This window comes from Saccostrea cucullata, unplaced genomic scaffold (genome assembly GCF_032062105.1).
Source record: "Saccostrea cucullata isolate Sc308-1 unplaced genomic scaffold, CSIRO_AGI_Scuc_v1 ctg6407, whole genome shotgun sequence".
NCBI lineage: Eukaryota > Metazoa > Mollusca > Bivalvia > Ostreida > Ostreidae > Saccostrea > Saccostrea cuccullata.
The window spans coordinates 5,337-11,642 of NW_026940245.1; the positions used below are offsets into that span (position 1 = coordinate 5,337).

The window sequence follows — 6,306 nt, forward strand, 5'->3', positions numbered from 1 at the left end:
CTATTTAAAAGACCTGGTCAAAAATTTGATATGTCCATATTATGGCAGTTTTACTGATTATCAAACGCAGAAACCCTTCCATTTATTTCTTTTTTTTTTCTTTTTTGGTCTATTGTACTTCTTCATTCTCCATGCTAGATAAGGTTTAGACAATTTTACATTTTTAGCAAGCAATATCTTGTTAGGTCGTTCAAATGTTTTCTTTTTAGATACATTTTTACGTAACTGAAAAGGGTATTTGTTTAGTTATTAACCAGTATGAATTGGTGGCGCCACCTCCACTGCTTACCTGTCAGGATTATGACGAGACTTCCTGCAGGGATGGCGCTTTGTATTTTATTTTCTGCAAGGATATAGTTAACGAGCGGCTGTTTTGTCCAAGGTCTTGTAATGCATGTGGTACGTATAATCATTTTATCATTTTATTGATAGGGTAATGTACCTTACAATGAACTGTCAATTTATACCTTGAACTATACAAATCAGATTGAATAAAACGTCAAACAAGTTTTTTTTCTTAATTTTACACCTAACGTGAACATGTTTTTCCATCAATCTGTTAGGTTTAAGTCATTTTCAGGTTATTATGAAAGTAAAGATTACCAGTGCATATGTACTTTTATTTAAATTTATGTGTCATAAACTTTTCCTATAACTATTACTTTTAAGTCAGACATGCTGTCTTAATTAAATGCTCTGGATGTCACTTTATAAATAAAACGTACAATTTTCACTCTTTACATATATGCCACAAAATGACATTTCTCTCTTCTCATCATCTTCCTTACTTGACCTTTAACTAGGCAACGTTTATATTGAGGTTTAATCATCAATATTTACATTCCCAATGTCTTAAATGTAAATTACAAATTGTGAATGTACTCTATTTCCTCATCAATGTATTGGCGCGGTTCCAAAAACACATGTAGGGCGAAAAAACAGCTATATAGACAGAAGCAGGGCTTGGAGTACGTGGATTGGCTGAATCAAAACATCTAAATATAAGGAATAACTGCCAGATTTATCAATTTCATGACGATGATCAATCGAATGGGTTGCGAGATAATTTATATAAACGCCGAAGGCGTTGATGAAATCGAGAAATAAGACGGTTATTCCTTAAATAAATAAACATAGCTAATTTTCTAAGCATTCAAAGAATACATTCTGAAATGCAAAAAAATTGATATGCATACTAATGTAAAATTAATCTTGTAGGTATTAGGAAAAAAACGAAATGCATGCATAATTTTTTACAGTAAGATTTTTATATAAATTCTATTTCAGCTCAGAGCGGAATGACTTTGCCTGTTACAACACCAATTAGCACCGCAGGTATTGCTTTGTTGATCTTTTATTTGAAAAACCAGTAATTACAATTCCAAGTATTTCGAATTCTTCATTAAAGTAAAAAGGGGAAGCACGTACCAATTTGAATTTATCCTTTAAGATCTTAAAATCCGCGGTCAGGTGTAAGGTTTAGCAAGATAAATGTCGAGTTTCAGGGTTGTCAAGATAAATACCCCCTTTTAGGGTTGGCAAGTTTAATTTCCGTGCTTGGGTTGACATAGTAAAGACACCTCGGTGCCTATTATATACAGTGACTGCAAAGTTATTGTTGACAACTTACATAAACGATTTTGCACGATTAACACATGATTAAACCTGTTTCTTGAGTCTTCACGCACACAATTTTACTAGATACATGCAAACGTACAATCCCTCACGCATAATAGTTCTAAATATTTCGGAATTGATATTTTCAAGACGAATGCAGTCGCACGCGTGGCGCAGTGGCAAGAACGTTTGCTCTATATTTGCGAAGTAAGGAAGTGATCTTTACGTCGCGGGTTTGAATCCCACTAAGGGATGCAGAGGCCGGTCCCGGTGGATGTGACCGATTAAACCGAGGTCTCGTGTTGCAGTAGGTGCTGACACGAAAAAGACACCCACCCCCCTCCCTGCTCAACGACCTAAGTGCTGATTATAGGGCGAAATTTGCAACTCTCAATCGGCAAGTGGTGGCGTCTCCAAATGAGTGAAAATTCTCGAAATAGACGTTGAACAATAAACATGTACAATCAATATGAATACCTATTTCAGATGTCAAATAAATATTGATATAATTTTATCGACTTAGAATTTGATATTTCTTTAAAAAAATATATATCTTTATTGATTATTAAAGATTACAAATGAATATTTCTGATGTATATCTTTTAAAAAATTTATAGATCAAAATTAGCAGTTAACATCAGGTGCAAAATCGTTCAGTATCTAAGTCCGGTTTTTCACAGAAAGTCACGCTATTTTACGAGAAAACAGTATTATAAAACTACATTAATTTATTCAAGCGAATATAAGTTCATTATGCTTTCATTTTAGTACCGGTAAATCGCGCTTCATTCATCTTTTTGAATTGTAAAAAAAAATAGAGAAAAAGATAAAAGTGAAATACCTGATTAACATATCTAACAAACAGTTGTAACATTACAATTTTTTAAAACGAAATTTCCACATTTCTTAACGCAGGATCACACAAAATTAAGACCTGAAACGATTAAGCCTGATAAACGCACGATTGTGCAATTTACACGATCGATCAAGCAAGTTACACTAACTATTCTACACGACTTAATTGTTTGTCAACAATATTGTTACAACCACTATTTTTACGAAAATTGTGAAGCCCTTTGCCAACAAACTGTGATCTGTATATTAGAACTGATACAAGTAAAAATTGAAAAGTTAAATATGAAGTTCAATAGCTATCAATCAGTAAAACTGATTAACATGTTTAATGGTTACTGACACATATTTTTATATTTAAAGTAGCGTTACATGTACCACCTTCACAATGTAGGTTTTATATTTAAAACGTATTTTTAGGCAAAATTCGAGAAATATTTTCAATATGAATATGTGCTTTAACAATGTATTCATTAGAAATATCCATTAAAACTGGCATTCTTCTGCAGTAAACATATGTGTGGATAAAAATACAGTCCAGTGCCAGCAATATAAGGACTTTTTCTGTGATCCCTCTAATGCTGCTGGAATAGACGTCTGTCCAGTGACTTGCAAGAAACCAGGATGTTCTTCAAGTCTTTATATTTTTTTAAATATAAAAATGATTGTAATTTTTCAGAGAAGTAACGAAAGATATATCATTAAATTTCTTTATCTTGAAAAATCAGTTCACAAATAAAAAAAATAAACATAAAGAAAATACAGAGTGTTTCAACAAACATGTCCCGATTTTCGATGTCTATATTTTTGCTCAGTAATAAAATATTGATAAAATTATAACTGTATATCAAAGCCAATTTTCTTGCAACATCATTGTGATCTAAACATTATAAAATAAAGCCATTACATTTTTTCCATTGACGTTTTGATTACATTTTCAAAAATTAAGTTTGTGAGGTTTTTGTCCTCAGAAATCGATCTATGGATTTTCATAATCTAAACAATACAAACAAAAAATCTCCAAAATCATCAATATTAGTGCATAAAATTTTTTTAAAAGTACACATATGAAAACCTTCTTTCTAGGAAACAGACTTTTCATTAAAAATGTTCAATTATATGTCATAAAGGCCTTCAGAGACAAAATGAGGATGGTGACTGAAAATATTGTGACTTTTTAGATCACAAAAATGATGTTAAATTGAAAACTGTTGCTGATGTTCAAACTTTAAATATGTTTGTCTGCAAAAAATAGTTGATTCAGAATTACTTCCAATTTCATATTGGTAAAATTGTTTTCTTTTGTGGTTTTCATTCTTGCAAAAAAATTCTTACGTTAATACTGTACTGTTTAATTTTATATTGAAAACGCAAAGTGGGGACATGTTTGCTGAAATACCCTGTATATGATTTATCCTAGAGAAAGCACTTGAATATTTGACACGTCATTTTTCAATTTTGTTTCCTCATTGCAGAAAATCCCACGACTCTTAAGAAAATAAGTAATATAAGTTACTGTTGCATTTTCTTATTTATCCATTGGAAAAAAATGACATATTTTCAGAGAAAATGACATCATACAGAACTAAGTAAATTGAAAAATTTATGTTGATTTCAACCTTCGTTTTACCACAATTGTTTTTGTGCTTGGGTCTTTATTAATATACAGCTAAGGTTGCACAGTCGGTAGAGCGCTCGCTCCCTGATTGGGAGATCGTGAGTTCCGATCTCGGCTGCGACCAACTCAAGTCACTAAGAAAAGCAATTGTTTCTTTGCCATGAGCTCGGCCCCATGCAGTAAAACTTGCGCACAACTTTCGGACGAGATCCCGTGTCATGGTAGTCTTTGGCACGAGGAAATCTTCTCCCTGCTCTAAGGCACTGAATGCCGAGCATAGATCAAAATATGATGCCGGTATATTGTGAAAAACTACATGAGTGTCAGATACTTTACATTTTACATTGTACATTAGGCTGTTCAGACCCAGTCCCAGCAATTAATTGTAAGTATGCACAGAACAAACATCAGATATGCTATGATGGAGATCAAGAGCTTTAGAAATATTGCAGTTTTTTTTTTGTAAAAATGTCATCAGTCCAAATTGGGTCTTCTCTACGAACGATAAAGCATTTTGTGACGCATAAAAAGCCGTATACGAAAGAATGAGTACATTTCATGCATAGTTATGTAAAAGGTGACGATAACAACAGTGAATTTTTTTATGTGCTGAACTTTCCAGAGGTACACAACAGGTGGTCCCTGTTGACCGTAAAGGTTGTCGTAGAGGAGTAAATATACCCTTGCTGTTCAAAATATCATTTCGAAGTGTTTCTTATCATAATCAGCTTATACTTCATTATTGTGTATTTAGCTCAATTCACCCCCAAAATATTAAACCTATAAATAATAAACCTTGCAAAAGTTGGGTGTTTCCTATTAAAGCCATAGTAACACATATAATACCGAAAATTATTCCGGAAATCTCATTCACATTCACCTTTAACGCTCAGATATTTATCCCTGTGACCTATTTCTTTTGCTTTGCATTTGTAAAGAATTTTACCGAAGTCGCTAATTAATTTAAAACTGTCAAATAGCTTATAAAGGATTGTGCGAATAACAACTTGTCTACAGCAGCTTTGGTTTTCCTTTGGTTCGTGTTTATTATATTTTGGGTGCATTTTTTTTTTATTTTGATAAGACTGATTGATTGTATATTGTTTAACGTCCTATTCGAGAATTGTTCACTCATATTGAGACAGCACAGTATGCTGGTGAAGGACTTTAAAATTTTGACCTATACTCGGCATTTAGGGCCTTCGAGCAATGAGGGTTCTTTATCTTGCTAACGCCTGCCGGGGCCTACGTTTTTAAAGTCATATCCAGAAGACCCGTGACTTTCACTTCTAATGTCGAGCACTTGACGAAGGTGAAGGAACAGTCTTAACCTATGTTTACGTCATAGGTTTACCCGGCGCCGCGAATGAGAGTCGAGCCCGGGACTCTCGATCAGGAAGTTCTACCACTAGGCTACCGTAACCGGTATATTTCGATTAAAGTTTGAATATTCTCACAATTTATTAAAACATTAATAAAAAGATTAATGTTTTGAATTTCTTTTATAACTAATTTTGACAACATTTAGTCAAATTATGCTGACTAATTTTTTTTGTTTTTTTTTTCCAGAATCATGGGTATAAACATAACCTGTCATCATTAGTAATAATAAAGATATCTGTAAGGAAAATGGGAGTTTTTATCAATATTTCTATTTTTGCCAATCATGTAAATCGAATACATGTATACAAAAACCTCTTCAGCATAAGACGTAAAAAGAGGTTTATAAAAGACATATATGGCGATAACAACAGTATTCAAGCTCAGAAATCTATAAAACAGTACAAAGTAGGAACAGAGCAAGTAAGAACCTTCCCAATCATAGGTGGGATCAGGTACCTTTAAGGAGTGAGTACCCCTGCCTACTGGTCGAGCCCACCGTGTTCTCCTTGTCATGATTGTAAAATAACGGAAAATCCATCGTTAATTCAGGGTTTAAAGTTTCCTAATAATTAGTATGTAAACTTCAGTCAGCATTTGATTTACTGATAAATTATATTTGCTGACAAGGTCATTCTACAGATCAAATAACGTACGAAATGAGACTTTAAACGAGACTTTGAATATTCTTGCTTCATTATCTTGTTTACAATAATTTACGTCGTTTACAAAATTGTACATACGTATATTATGCTCTAGCGTATCAAATTAGCTAGCAAATATAAACTGCGTGTACAGGTGATGAACGTATATTGCTGCATAAGTAAGAGATATAAACT

The 6,306-nt window shown here is 33.0% G+C and overlaps 1 long non-coding RNA gene across 1 annotated transcript; it reads left to right on the forward strand.

Annotated features, from left to right (window-relative positions):
• The first annotated feature begins 319 nt into the window (after positions 1–319).
• On the forward strand, positions 320–3,097 carry LOC134255021 (uncharacterized). Its single transcript, XR_009989431.1, has 3 exons — positions 320–399; positions 1,288–1,335; positions 2,979–3,097. It is a non-coding gene; the product is annotated as an uncharacterized LOC134255021 (long non-coding RNA).
• Positions 3,098–6,306: the final 3,209 nt, after the last annotated feature.